The sequence below is a fragment of the Periplaneta americana genome, chromosome 17 (genome assembly GCF_040183065.1).
Source record: "Periplaneta americana isolate PAMFEO1 chromosome 17, P.americana_PAMFEO1_priV1, whole genome shotgun sequence".
NCBI lineage: Eukaryota > Metazoa > Arthropoda > Insecta > Blattodea > Blattidae > Periplaneta > Periplaneta americana.
Window position 1 is genome coordinate 14,847,070 of NC_091133.1, and position 15,374 is coordinate 14,862,443.

A 15,374-nucleotide genomic window follows, 5' to 3' on the forward strand; every position below is an offset into this window, starting at 1 on the left:
GCAGAATCCACGGCCTAATTTCCTCGAATCCCTACATGACCAAGAATCCACACTACTCCAATCTCATAATCAGAGCTAAGGAGAGTGTGGAACAGCTCCTGAGTTGTTAACACAAGCGGATCATCACAATTAAAAGACTGCAAGGACTGAATGGCACTTAAAAAGTCGGAACAGATGAGTAATCTGCCTCGAGGTTGCCTAATTACAAACAAAAAACTCAGTAAAAAGCATAGAGTTCAGCACAGTAAAAACACTAGTATATTGGCTCAGTCTGTATTTAAATATCTGTCCATTTGTAACAAAAGAATAACCAACACAATCATTTATCCGGGATCCGTCAGTAAAAACTAAGGAACATTTTGGATAGCGTGATAAAAGTTCACTAAAACGAAGTCTATAAACAAAAGCTGGTGTACAATTCTTAAAAAATCGGCTCATACTTACATCAAACATGTGACGTCGCATAATCCACGGTGGTGTAGTGGTATTTTCCAGTGTACGAATTGATGGCAAATGGACGTCGAGCTAAGAGAGCACTTCCAGAAACCGCACACCTGCTGGTCGAAGTCTCCGTGGGCTTTCACTGTATCGGCCGTAAAAAGTAGAATGGTAAAAGGAGTTGTAGGAATTGTGCTTAGGCTGCGTGCGGAGCTTAACCGAATATGAGCACAAGAAGACATTACTTCGCCGATACAGGGATGGTTCTTCTGCTTCATAATACAGGCTCGCGATCCGACTAGTTCGGAAGGCCCCTGTAGAAAGTCGTATCCCATGGTGATGGATAGTATCTAAAGCACGTAGTTTAGATTTATTTGCTGAACCATAAATAAAACAGCAATAATCTAGCTTTGATCGTATAAAACTCTGCAAAGACGTAAAAGCACTGTACGGTCTGCACCCCAGCGAACCCCTGACAAAAGGCGTAAAATATGTAACGATTTCTCGCAACGCCTTCTCATATCACGAATATGCGCCTCCCAAGTCAATTTATAATCAAAGATAAGGCCAAAAAATGTTGCAGTGCCTGTATATTGCAACTCCAATCCATTAAGACGCTGTTCAGGATGAGGATGCAGTCCACGTTGGTTATAAAAGTGGACGCACTGCGTTTTTTGAGTGGAGAATTTAAAGCCATTGCGAAGAGTCCATTCTGCAAGCACGTTGATGACCTGTTGCAACTGTCGACCGATGGATGGATGGTATCGGGAGCTGTAATATATACTAAAGTCATCAACGGACAGGAGAAAAGATACTCGATCACCCACACAGTGGGCAATTCCATTGATCGCAATGCAGAAAAGAAGAACGCTTAATAAAGACACCTGCGGAACGCCGTTTTCTTGGAGATGTTAGGTAGAAAGTGTGGTGCTTACTAGAACTTCGAAATACCGCTCTGCCATGAACTTTGCAACAAACGTTGGGAGACTGCCACGAAGTCCCCAATCATGCAGAGTTTGTAGAATGCCATAACGCTATGTGGTATCGTAAGCCCTTTCTAGATCAAAGAAGACCGCCACATGATGTTCCTTCTTGAGGAAAGCATTTCTAAGGGCGGTCACCAGCCGAACAAATGGTCTGCGACGGATCTGTGCTTACGAAATGTACATTGGATATTAGATAATCGGTTTTCCGATTCGAGTACCCACATCAGGCGCTTGCTTATCATCTTTTCCATAACCCTGCATACGCAGCTAGTGAGTCAGATCGGCCTGTAATTTCCAGGTAGAGAAGGATCCTTTCCCGGTTTCTGGACTGAGATTACAATGGCGGAACGCCAAACAGATGGAAATACACACTCAGTCTAGATCTTGTTGTATATTGCCAGAAGGAAGGATTTTCCAGCTGGCGGACTATGGCGAAGCATACGGTTATGGATGTTATCAGGGCCACTGGGAGGTGTCACGGGATGCGTCCAGTGCCGCCTCCAGCTCCTCGGATGTGAACGGTGCATTATAGTGTTCAGTGTTATTAGATGTAAAGTTCAGAGTTAGTTTCTCCGCAGTAGCCTTGATTTTTTTTAAATGCCGGGTCATAATTGTTTGAGCTGCTTATCTGTGCAAATGAGTTACCGAATAACTCTGCAATTTCTATGTGACTGGTGGTCTTTACGCCGTTGTACAGAAGGCTCGGAATTACAGAACTACGTTTCCCCATTATTCGACGGACTTTGTCCCATACGATATTAGGTGGGACGATCATTTTGATGAATTGACGTAATTTGTCCAGGACGTCTTCTTAGCATCGCATACAGTGCGACGAGCTATGGCTCGAAGACGTTTAAACTGGACAAAGTTTTCTTGTGTTGGATGGCGTTCAAATTGGCGTAAGGCACGTTTGCGGTCTGGGATTGCATCTCTGCAGGCATCCGTCCACCAAGGGACAGGGAAGCATTTGGCCTGCAGGAGGACCGGAGGATAGATAATTCCGCAGACTTAATAATCACATTTGAAACGTGCTCTACGACGGAGTCCACACTTTCATATCCATTTTCATCCAATGATATGGACTCCGAATATCCGACCCAGTCCACCTTTTTAATAACGCAGTTTGAAGAGCGAGATTCCCCAGGATGTGAAGCGGACATACGCATTCGAAAGGGGTAGTGGTCACTACCATGAAGGTCAGGAATATGTGACCATTCGAAATGTGTGGGCAAAAGTGGGCTACAAAAGCAGATGTCTACCATGGAGAAAGTACCGTAAGCCGAGGATAGATGTGTTGCTTCCACGGAATTTAGTGTAATCAGATTAAGACGGGTACATACCTCTGCTATTTTATTTCCTCTGTCATCATCAGAATTAGATCCCCAAGTGTGTGAGATGGATTAAAATCTCCGACTAAAAAATATGGAGCCGGTACCTGCGGCAGAATGTGTTCCACGTCAGTAACCTTGTAAGTTATTTCAGGGGGCATATAGACACAAACTATAGAAATCTGGAAGCTAGGTAAAGTTATTCTAGCTGCTATACATTGATGAGGTGTGTTAATATTGTTAATAGAGGAAGAGATACTATGACGGATTAGAATGGCGTAACCTCCATTGGCCCGAATACCGGCAAGATGATCGTACCGGTAAATATTGTATCCTGAAATATTCAGAGAATTTTCGTGTCTGAGGTGTGTCTCCTGAAGACAGAAAATAGCAGGGTGCTCATGATAGATCAATTGTTGTATTTCTGTATATCTGCTGCGTACACCGTTCACATTCCACTGTACAATATGTGTCATCGCGAGGAGCTAAATCATGATGGTGGCTTTAAAGCCGATTTTCTCTTTTTATTCTTTCTATGGATTGATGCCTTTATCTGCGACTGCTTAATCTTGGACTGTGGCGACTCATTTGCAGATCGTCGCAATCCTGATCCTGATCTTGATCGAGGACGTTATAGAGAGCGTAATCTCGATCCGCCACCCGAAGTAGGAGCGCGACGTTCCGGTATTCTACCAGGCCTAGAATCCTTCTCTGCTGTCACGGCAGCGATTCTTCTAGGTACGTAACGCCTGATATCCAGCCCACACGAGTCGTCTGACGCAGCAATCTGTGTCGCAGAGTCAACGTACAGTATATCTGCGTCGCGGTCTCAATTCGCTTCCCAGGCATACTTGCAAGAGGTGGTGTCTGCGTGGATGCATAAATTCCCTTTGTTGCCTTCTCCAATACTGAGGAATAAGATTTTTCTGTCGCCTTTTTTTGTTGGTCGAAAATACGCTTACGATCCTCGAAAAAAGCAATATTTTCTCGTACTCTAAGCTCTTGAATATCCTTCTCTACCAAATACTGCGGGAAATTTTTGGAATCACACAGTGCTCGGCGCCGGCACATGGGGATTCCCCATGGTCACAACCGCCGCACTTTGCACAAATGATGTTGTTAGTGCAACGTTTTTGCGTATGTCCGAACCGTTGGCAGCTAAAGCACGGCATTGGTTTCAGCACGTACTCACCCTGAGTGATACGCTTGTACCAGACAAAGATATTTTCTGGCAAGAGAGACGTCTCACAGGGAAGAAAGACTGTGCCCAGGGGTTCAGTCCGTCCGTCCGTCCCGCTTACCCAGTAAACGGTAAGCCTTGGACTCGGGCTGTTCCGCTAGCTCTAATTGGATCTGTTCATCGGACATACAATCTAGAGAATCCGTATGCAAAACCCCTCGCGTGGTTTTCAGCGAGGGGTGACTCTCAACACTGATGGGGTAGGATCCCAGCAACTTCGCTCTGTTTTGCAGATGCAGTCTCAACAAGGATACTGCCGTTGCGGAGTCGAGCTGCATTGCTGACCTTGCCAACGAGTCCGTGAAGCGTGAGTGTCACGTAAAATGGACTAATGTTTTTATAGTTCTTTCGGTCCCATCCAACGTGATACTGATAAACATTGGTGGCGGCACCTTAATTAGTACCTTCTCAGGGTCGAATTCATTGCAGTGTTCATCTTATTATCTTCACTTGCACTGTCTTTTACTATTTTCATCATCTTTAGTTGTTGGTTTTCTGGAGGAGAATAGGAGCGCGACAACATTATGAACTGGGCCCCCCCTACGGAACCGTCGTCGTCAGCCTGCCAGCGGGGGGGGCGGAAGAAAAAGACAACTAACTTTCTTCTCGGTCTGTGCCGGCCGTGGAGACCCCACCCAAATCCCGATCCCAAGTAACCCACTTCACGCAAGTTACCCTTCAAACTGGTTATTACACACCTAATAGCAAGTCCTACACCAGAGGCGTGTCGCAGTTTTAGGCCCCTTACCACGGGAATAACCGCCCGTGTCTCCCCACTCTACACTACATAACCGCCTTACTACTCGTCTAGCTCCGACCCACCTACCAAAGCCGGAGCAATCCGAGACAGCACGCAGCTTCAGGGGAATTGTGGTTGATTACACTCCGACATCCATAAGTCAGCGGTAACACGGAGGAGCGATATATTCTCCCCGGCGAGCAGAGTCGGTCACGGAGGCGTCTAATTCGCCCCGGGCCTCCATTCGGGCTCTACGTGAGTGTACGTGACGTTTGGTCCGTGCTCGGAATCTGAACTTGCATATAGGGGCAGTATGAAGGGTCCACTATTGCTTCGTTGCTGGGCGCCCTGTCGGGCCGCACAAGTTGGAAGTCGCGCTCGAAACCGTGGGACAGGACCACGGAGATAGGAAAGATCCCCGCTGGTGAGATGGGAGATATAAACCAAAGAACCTTATCCTAAGAATGAATATAATGAACTAGAAGAGGAAGAATAATGTAGCCTTACCAGGCATTAACAAATCCCGTCTTGTAGGCGGACGTGGCAAGAAAAAACAGCGGGGATGGAGAGGTGAAAATGGCTGTGAAGATGTGGTGGGCGTTCCGCATGCAATGGTGGCCGGCGAGGAGAAATACAGCGATGAAAAAGATGAGAGAATGAAAAGTGCTGGGTGGTGATAAGGCGAATAATGTCCGAAAAGAAAAGCACGAGTGGCACCATTGCGTCCTCCGGCCACCAACTTGGCGGAAACCACCTCGACCGGTAAACTGAAGTCATCAACGTACAACACAGAAGATACTCGGTCACCCACACAGTGGGCAATTTCATTGACTGCAATGCAAAAAAAAAAAAAAAGAACGCTTAATACAGGCGCCTGCGCTACGCTGTGTTCTGGAAGATGTTCGTTAGAAAGTATGGTGGCTACTCGAACTCGGAAATACCGCTCTGCTCTCATCTTCGCAATAAAGGTTGGTAGACTGCCACGAAGTCCCCAATTATGCAGAGTTTGCAGAATGCCGTACTGCCATGTGATATTGTAAGCCTTCTGTAGATCAAAGAAGATCGCCACAAGATGCTCGTTCTTGAGAAAAGCATACATAATAGCGGTCTCCGGCCGAACAAGACGGTCTGCAGGTGAAGTCTGCTTAAGGAAAGCACACTGGATATTAGATAATCGGTTTTCCGATACGAATACACACATCAAGCGTTTACATATCATATTTTCCATAACCTTGCATACGCAGTTGTTGAGACAAATTGGCCTATGGCCCTCAGATAAAGAAAGATTCTTTCCGGTTTCTGGACTGTGATTATAGTAGCGGAACACCAAGAAGATGGAAATACCCTCTCAATCCAGATCCTATTCTAAATTCTTAGAAGGAAAGGTTTGCCAGCTGGAGGGAGGTGACGAAGCATGCGGTTATGGATGTTGTCAGCGCCAAGGGAGGAGTCAGGGGAAGTGTAGTATTAGTGGTAGTATTTATTTATTTAACCTGGTAGAGATAAGGCCGTCAGGCCTTCTCTGCCCGTCTACCTGGGAATTACAACTATAATATGAACAATAAAATTACAATTAACATTAAATTTACAATTACAATTACAATAACAATTAAAGTATGACAAGATTACCTGATTAATGAAAGCTAGACATTTTATCATAGAAGTTAAGAGCAAAGAATATTTTGTATTTACTGAATTACAAATTAAACCTACAATAACAAAAATCTATAGTAATGAAATTACCGGATATTGAAATATTTTGTGATAGATTAAGAGAACAATTTACAAGAAACCATGTGTGAACGAGTCTCAATTACTGTCCAAGTGCCTAGTAAGTTTGCTTTTGAATTCAATTTTATTTCGACAGTCCCTGATGCTAGCAGGTAACGAATTTCAGAGTCTTGGCAGGGCTATTGTGAAAGAGGATGAGTATGAGGAGGTGCGATGGAATGGTATTGTTAGTATTGTTTCATGGCGAGAGAGTGTGTTCAGATTGTGGTGGGAAGAAAGGTAAGTGAAGCGAGACGACAGGTACGAAGGAATAGAAGAGTTCAAGATTTCGAAGAGAAGGAGAAGTGAATGTAAATTTCTTTTCTTATCTAGTTTAAGCCAACCTATTGCTTCCAGGGATGGGATAATATGATCATATTTACGAACATTGCTTACAAAACGTACACACAAGTTATGAGCACTTGGAAGTTTCGTTTTGTTGTCGCTGGAAAGGTCAGTCAGTAAAATGTCAGCATAATCAAAATAGGGAAATACAAGCGTCTGCACAAGAGACTTTTTTAAGCAAGACGGAAGTTGAACATTTATCCTTTTTAGCATATGGATAATAGAATATAGTTTTCTGCAGGTTTCTCTGTTTTGCATGTTCCAGTTGAGATTATTATCCATGTGAATGCCAAGATTTTTTTTACCGAAGTACTGAAAGGGATATGCACTGTACTTACTGTACTTTAACGGGGGAAATGTCGAGGTGCTTTACAGCGTCGGTTTGCCGTTTGTTTCCTAATATAATTGCTTGTGTCTTTCCAGGATTGATATTAAGATGGAATTTCTTTGTCCATGTCACAATCGATTCAATGTCTTCGTTCAATTTATCTATAGCGTCATATATTCGGTCTAAGCGGGAAGAGATGTAGCAATGAAGATTGTCAGCATACAAGTGATAATTACAATGCCTTACAAGAGATGTAATATCATTGACATATATTGTGAACAACAATGGTCCGATTTCCGAACCCTGTGGTATACCTGATGTTATGTTAAGCCAGGAAGAGCTTCGATTCCCGGATACAACACATTGTTGTCTTTCCCGTAAGTAGGATTCGAACCAACTCACAGCGGTCTCTGACAAATGCAGATTTATCAATTTAAGGGTGAGCAGGTGAAAATTTACAGCCTCCAGCTCCTCGGATGGGAATGATCCATTTTAGTGTTCAGTGTTATCAGATCTAAAATTTTGATTATGTTTTTCGGCAGCGTTTTTAATTTATATAAATTCCGGGAAATAATTCCTTCAGCTACTTATTATTGTGCAAAAGAGGAAGCAAATATTTCAGCAATTTCTATGGGACCTGTGGTTGCTACGCCATTGTTCAGAAAGCCCGGAATTGCAGACTTACGCTTCCAAGTTCTTCAACGAACTTTGTCCCATACAATGTTGGCTGGGATGTTCTGCTTCAGTGAAATTACGTAGTTTGCCAAGGACGTCTTCTTTGCATCGCACAGTGCGACGAGCTTTGGCTCGACGACGTTTAAATTGGACAAATATTGTTTGGGTTGGAAGGCGCCCAAATTGGCATAAGGCACGTTTACGGTCTCCGATTGCATCTCCGCAGGCATCCGTCCACTAAGGGACAGGGAAGCCTTTTGGTCTGCAGGACGACCGGAGGATAGATAATTCCGCTAACTTTATAACCACATTTGAGGAATGTTCTAGTACGGAGTCCACACTTTCATGTCCGTTATTATCGAATGATACGGAGCCCGAGAATTCGACCCAATCCGCCTTTTCTATAACCTAGTTTGGAGAGCGAGATTCCGCAGGACGTAAAGCGGACATACGAATTCGTATGGGGTAGGGTCACTAACATTTAGATCGTGAATCACAGGCCATTCGAAATGCGTGGACAAAACTGGACTACAAATGGAGATATCTACATAGAGAAAGTACTGTAAGCCATAGACAGATGTGTTGCTTCCCCTGAATTCATGATAACCTGAATGAAACGGGTACATAGGTCTTCTATTTTATTTCCTCTGTCATCATCAGAATAGGAACCACTAGAGTAGTGTAATGCATTCAAATCCCCCTCTAACACCCATCGAGCAGGTACTTCCATCATAATATCTTCAATATGATTTACTGTGAAAGGTGTATGAGAGGGTATATAGAGACAAATTATAGATAACTGAATGTTATGTAAAGTTACTGTGGCATCTATGCATTGATGTACAGTAGTAATATTGATGACAGAGGAAAAGATACTGTATCGGAAAAAGAGGGCACAACCTCCGTTGGTACGTATACCGGCAAGATATTCATACTGGTGATCATAGTATCCGTGGATATTGAGGGAGTTTTCAGTTTGTAGGTGTGTCTTCTGCAGACATAAAATAGCATAGTTCTCTTGATAGATTAATTGTAGCAGGTCTGTGTATCTGCTGCGTACACCGTTCACGTTCCATTGTATATCAATCATCACACGGAGCTAAATCACGATGGTGGCTTTACAGAGGAGTTTCTATTCTGTTCTTTCCTGTGACTCTGTCCCTTCGATTGCGACAGCTTACATTTCGACGGTGGCCACTCACTTGCGGTACTTGGCGCTCCCGATCGAGACTTTTATGGGGTACGTGATCTTCCGTACCAGGAGTGCGACGTCGTGATATTCTCTCATGCTCAGAACTTGTCCCAAACGGCTGAGCTACCGTCTTTTTTGGACATAAGGCTTGAAATCAAGACCACAGCTGTCGTCTATGTCGTCAGTCTTGGTGTCGGCGTCCAAATACGTCTGGGTCGCGGTCTCAGCTTGCTTCCCAGATATACACTCAAGAGGTGGCGTTTGAGTTGACGGATCGGTACCCTCCGTTCCTTGTTGTAAAACAGCAGCATTTGATTTCATTTCTTTCTGTTTCTTATCGAGATCAAAATGACGTTTACGTGCCTCAAAGAACACAACATTGTCTCCGACTCGAAGCTCTTGCATTCCACTTCTCTACCTGAGACTTCGGACGGTCCTTGGAATTAGGGCATGGTACCTTTCACAATTCACACAGTGCGCGGTGTTAGATTATGGGGAATCCCCATCGTCACCACCGCCGCAATTTGCACATGCCATTTCGTTCGTGCAACGTTCCTACATATGTTCGAACTTTTGGAACCTAAAGCTGCGCATAGTTTTGTGCATATATGCACGAAAAATGAGACGCTCGTATCCGACAAAGCTGTATTCAGTTAGGAGGGTTGTCTCGAAAGTCAAGGAAATGTTGCTTAATGTACAAGTCCGTCCGTCCCGCTTACGCAACAAACGGTAGGCCCTGGACACGGACTGGTCTGCAAGCACTACTTGTATCTCCTCATCATTAATTCAATCCAAACCATTGGTATGAACCACTTCACGCGTGATGTTCGGCGAGGAATGTCGTTCCGCCTTTATAGGATATAATCCCAAAATCGTCGCCTTCAGCAGCGTGCTTTCTTTGGGTGAAAATTTTTCGACAAGTAGGCTACAGTTGCTGAGTCTAGTGGCATACTTGACTTTCTCCACGGATTCATCGAGTGCATGTCTGATATAAAACGGGCTGATTTCTTCATCGTTTTTTCCTTTGCTGTCAAAATAATACTAATGAAATTTATAAAATTCATATAAACATTAATATTTTCGGGAATCAGATCCATAGCTGTGTTCGTCATCAGACCAGCAGTCACTGCACCTTTTTTAGGTCCTTCTTTTCTCGGTTTTCTGTTGTTGGGAGAAGAGGAGCGCGAACAGGCTATTTTGGAACTGCCCCTCCAAGGAACCTCCGGAGTAAGTCTGCCAACGGGGCGTAAGAAGAAACACCTAAAAAATTCTTCTCCGTCTGAGCCGGCTATGGGGAACCCCCACAGTCGATTCCAAGCAACCCAATTCACGCAAGTTACCCTTCAAACTGGGCATTAAACACCTAACTGCAAGTCGTTCACCAGAGGCAATACGCAATTTTATGCCCATACCACGGGAATAACCGCTCCACACTCTACACTGAACAATCCGAGGACTATCCAGCTTCCACAACCCGTCTCGTAAAAAGCTCGCTCGACCATCGTAAGCCGAATAATTGGAGAACGCAAAACTTGAGGGTACTTGTAGTTGATTACATCACCTAACCCTTTCGTCAGCGGTAACACGTCGAAGCGGTATATCGGCCCCGGCGTCTAAATCGCCCCGGGCCCCCATTGGGGCTCTACGTGAATGTACATGACTACTGGTCCGGGCCTAGACTTGCATATAGGGGCAGTGTGAAGATTCCACTATTGCTTTGCTGCTGGAGAACCATGAGATCCCATTAGGGATCTCTCCTATCTCCGCGGTCCTGTCCCACGGTTTCGAGAGCGACTTCCGAATTGTGTGGCCCGACAGGGCTCCCAGTAACGAAGTATTAGTGGACCATTCATACTGCCCCTGTATGCAAGTGTATCTGCGGAGCCAGGGCCGGTAGTCATGTACATTCACTTAGAGGCTCAATGGGGGTGCGGAGAAATTTAGACGCCTCGGTGACCTACTCTGCTCGTGGGGGTGAATATATCGCTCAGACGTGTTACCGCTTACAAAAGGGTTACGCGATGTAATCAATCACAAGTCGCCTGAAACTTTGCGGTTTGGGATTATTCGGCGGCTTATGGTCGGGCAAGCATTTTACGAGTCGGGTTGTGGAAGCTGGACAGTCCTGGGATTGTTCAGTGTACAGTGGGGAGCCACGGGCGATTATTCCAGTGTAGGGGCATAAAATCGTGTTCGCTTCTGGTGTACGACATGCCGTTAGGTGTGTAAGGCCCAGTTTAAAGGGTAACTTGCTTGATGTGAGTGCTTGAGACTGGGCTGTGCCCCCCCCCACTGCCGGCACAGACCGAGAAGAATCTTTAGGTGCCTTTTTCTTAGGCTCCTTCCCGGAAGCAGGCTGACGGCGACAGAATTGTAGGGGGAGCAGTTTCAAAATGACCTCTTTGCGCTCCTCTCCTCCACCTTTAGAACAACAAATTAGTAAGAAACAAAGATTGACAAAAGACACGACTGGTGGTCATATGACATTTATTGCGATGGATCTGGACCTTGAGAATGTGAAATTTAAAATGCCGCCTTCGAAATTTATTAGTATAACACTGGATGGATTGGATAAGAGAATGAAAATTATCTTTCTTTTCACGTCAGACGCGCACTCGATGAACTCGTTGGGAAGGTCAAAAATGCAACTCGACAACACATTGGTAGTCTTCTCATCGAGACTATATCTCCAAAACAGTGTGAGACTCTGTTGAAAGAGAAGTTGCTAGGGTCTTACCCTATTAAAGTTAAACGGCACTCCTCACTTAACACCGCACGGGGGGTAGTGGATACGGGTTCTCTAGACGGTATGTCTGATGAAGAGATCCAACTAGAACCGGCAGAGCAGTCTGTGTCCAAAGGTTACCGTTTATTACGTAAGCGGGACGGACAGACTGTTCCCCTGAGCACTGTCTTTTCGACCTTCGAAAAGCCTGTCCTACCAGAATACATCCTTGCAGGGTACGAGCGTGAGTTGTGCCGAACCCAATGCGGTGCGTTAGTTGCCAACGATTCGGAAGTACGCAAAAACGTTTCACAAACAACATAATATGTGCAAAGTGCGGTTGTGCTGACCATGGGGATTCCCCATATGCCGACGTACAGTGGTAAATGTCTCGATTTTAGGATGACAAAATTATTTTTTGTTCTTTACTGACAATTACTTCCGTTTTTTTTTTCACTTTTCTCTTAATAATAGGGACTCACCATATCCCGAAATTAAAAAAAGCGTTTAATAATTGTTGAGAACTTGGAATATATACTTTTTTATTGAACTTATAACGACTATATTCTAACTTTTATAATATTTTGAAATTTTCTAGGTTTTTTGGTGCGTATGATATTTCATACGATGGGCAATAAGGGGACTATAATACTAAATATTGAAACAATTGGAAAATACATGAAGATACATTGGTTGATGGAAACTTTTTGTCCTTATCGTGTGTGGCATAGCTTCAAACACAATTTTGGGTGTAACCCAACATTACAACATTATGCAAACAAATTTTGCGCATTTGCAACATTGAGCATATTGTCGTTGCTTTTCTTCACTGTCCACAAGATGACTTTTCCCATCATATCTTGTTTCCTAGAGGACCTAAAATAATGCATAATAAATTAAATTACAACTCCATTTCCCTCTAGAAACTGACATATCAGAATTTCATTTTTTATAATTTTACACACATTAGTTAGATATCTAGGTCGCACACCTCGAGGAGTTTACATTGCAGGTGAAGAGAGAATGGTTTTCGCTTCTCTTCTTGTGAACTCCAGAAGATTCATCGTTTTGTCCACATGGCGGTACAAATGTTACAAGTTCACAACAGTCCCAAATCGTCAGTACCACTGATCTGATTTCCGATGCGATACGAACTCCGCAGATTGTCGGAAACATCGACGCCGCCCATATCTTGATTATATTGACGAATGAGGCTTGTTTGTATAACCTGCTGCTTCTTCTTCTCTTTCCTTTCCCATCTGTATCAACTAGACTATCCAAGTGCTTCATCACTGCATGAATTAGTTGCAGCTATCACTGTGCTATTATCTTGCCAACGAATGAGAATGATCATGAATAATTTCGAGGGAAAAATTGTTCCGGAGCCGGGTATCGAACCCGAGACCTTTGGTTTAACGTACCAACGCTCTACCACTGAGCTACCCGGGAACTCTAACCGACACCGGTCCAATTCTTCCCTCTATATCCACAGACCTCAAAGTGGGCTGACAACCGTCAAGCAACCAACTTCGAGTGCACACTAACTCCGTGTGACTTAAATTGTGGTTTTCTGTTAACGAACAGTGACGTGTATTATGCAAATCAAGATTTCAGATATAACTCCCTGTAAAGTTGATTTGGTAGCTCAGTGGTAGAGCGTTGGTACGTTAATCGAAAGGTCCCGGGTTCGATACCCGGCTCCGGAACAATTTTTCCCTCGATTGGTAGCTCAGTGGTAGAGCGTTGGTACGTTAAACCAAAGGTCCCGGGTTCGATACCCGGCTCCGGAACAATTTTTCCCTCGATTGGTAGCTCAGTGGTAGAGCGTTGGTACATTAAACCAAAGGTCCCGGGTTCGATACCCGGCTCCGGAACAATTTTTCCCTCGATTGGTAGCTCAGTGGTGGAGCGTTGGTACGTTAAACCAAAGGTCCCGGGTTCGATACCCGGCTCCGGAACAATTTTTCCCTCGAAATTATTCAAATCAACTTTACAGGGAGTTATACCTGAAATCTTGATTTGGAGAATGATCATGTTTTCATTATGTTGTAGAACTTCGTAGGAGCCTCTTGGTTGTTTTTTCATATCACGAAATGGTGTCCTTTCCACTCTGTCACTACGAATTGTTCCTATGCACTTTATATTATTATCAGTAAGGGATTTCAGTAGAGCAAAGGAGGTGAAATAATTATCAGTGTACACTGTACTACCATCAGGTACGAAGTTTACACAAAGTTTTTCAGTACCGCAGGTGCCTAAAGTCTTCCCTTCTTCTTTGTTGCCTGCCCGGTATAAGTCTCAATCTTGACAAGATAACCGTTGCTTGTACATAAGCATCAAAATTTAAAACCATATGTAATAGGTTTGCCACGGATAAATTGTTTTGGGAAATGATGACTATAGTATGGTCCCTGGCTTTATCTACAGAAAAACTCTTACCCAAATGCATTATCATTTGTTGGAACTTTTGATTTAGATGGCATATCAAGGGACGAACTTTGTATAGTTTGTCATTTGGATCAATGGTGCTATTATCATTGATATGAAAAAATTTGTGAATTAGGTCAAAAGAATTTCGTGACATTGCTCTTGACACTAATAAATTGTTAGTATCAAAACGAATTTCCCAATAGATATTTCGGTGCATAACTTTGCAATAACCCGATAGTATCAATATGCCTACATATTTGTACATGTCTTCTTTTGAAAGTTGAATAATACTTCCTTTTTAGCAGCATATTTCACAGTTTCCTGAAGAAATATTTCAATAATTTCTTCACCAAAAATCTGAGTGAAGAAGTCAATGGGAGTATTTTTATTCTTCAGTAAATCACTTACAATTGAAGGGGCTGGGCCTGTAATTTTTTTAATTCTTATTTCTGGATTTAAGTTTTTCTTTTGGTAAGTGCGGGAAGGCCTGCAATCGCTTTTATTCATTTTAGATGGTGGTGCCTGCGGTAATGATGATTGGGGTGGTACCATGTCAAGATCCAATTCTCGAGTTTCGCCTTGAGAAACTACTCTTACCTTCATTATTTCAGCAAGAACATCTTTGCCTAAGTAAATAAGTGTGGCTTGCTCCCCCTCTTGATCACTTCCTGCATCATCCTGATCAGATTTCTCTCCATCCTTTGGTGGCACAACAACAAACTCAAGGGCTTCTGCATCCCTAATTTGTGTTCCCACAATTTCAAAATCATCCAATGTATCCAACTAATTGATAAGTTCTTCACTGTCTTTGAAGTATTACATTATGAAAAGAGATCATGTCAAGTAGTCACTATATCCCATCGTGTGATATTTCATACACCGAAATATAACAATGAATTATAACATCCAAAAATAACCATGAAGATGTAATAATATTTACTAGGTTCAATTATGATGTCTATTTGTAATATAAATGTTAAAATTGTCACTAACTCATATAAGGACCACAGAATTTAAGAATTTACTTACCTTTGCATTGATTCCTTATTTCCTCCCGCCATGTCCATGTTTGCTATGCTATTACACTACTGGCAGCAATGATAATGGTAAAATACAAACTTTAGGTGAGATTTATAACCTTTCCTAACATTGCAGATAAGATTTGAGTTTTAATTAAT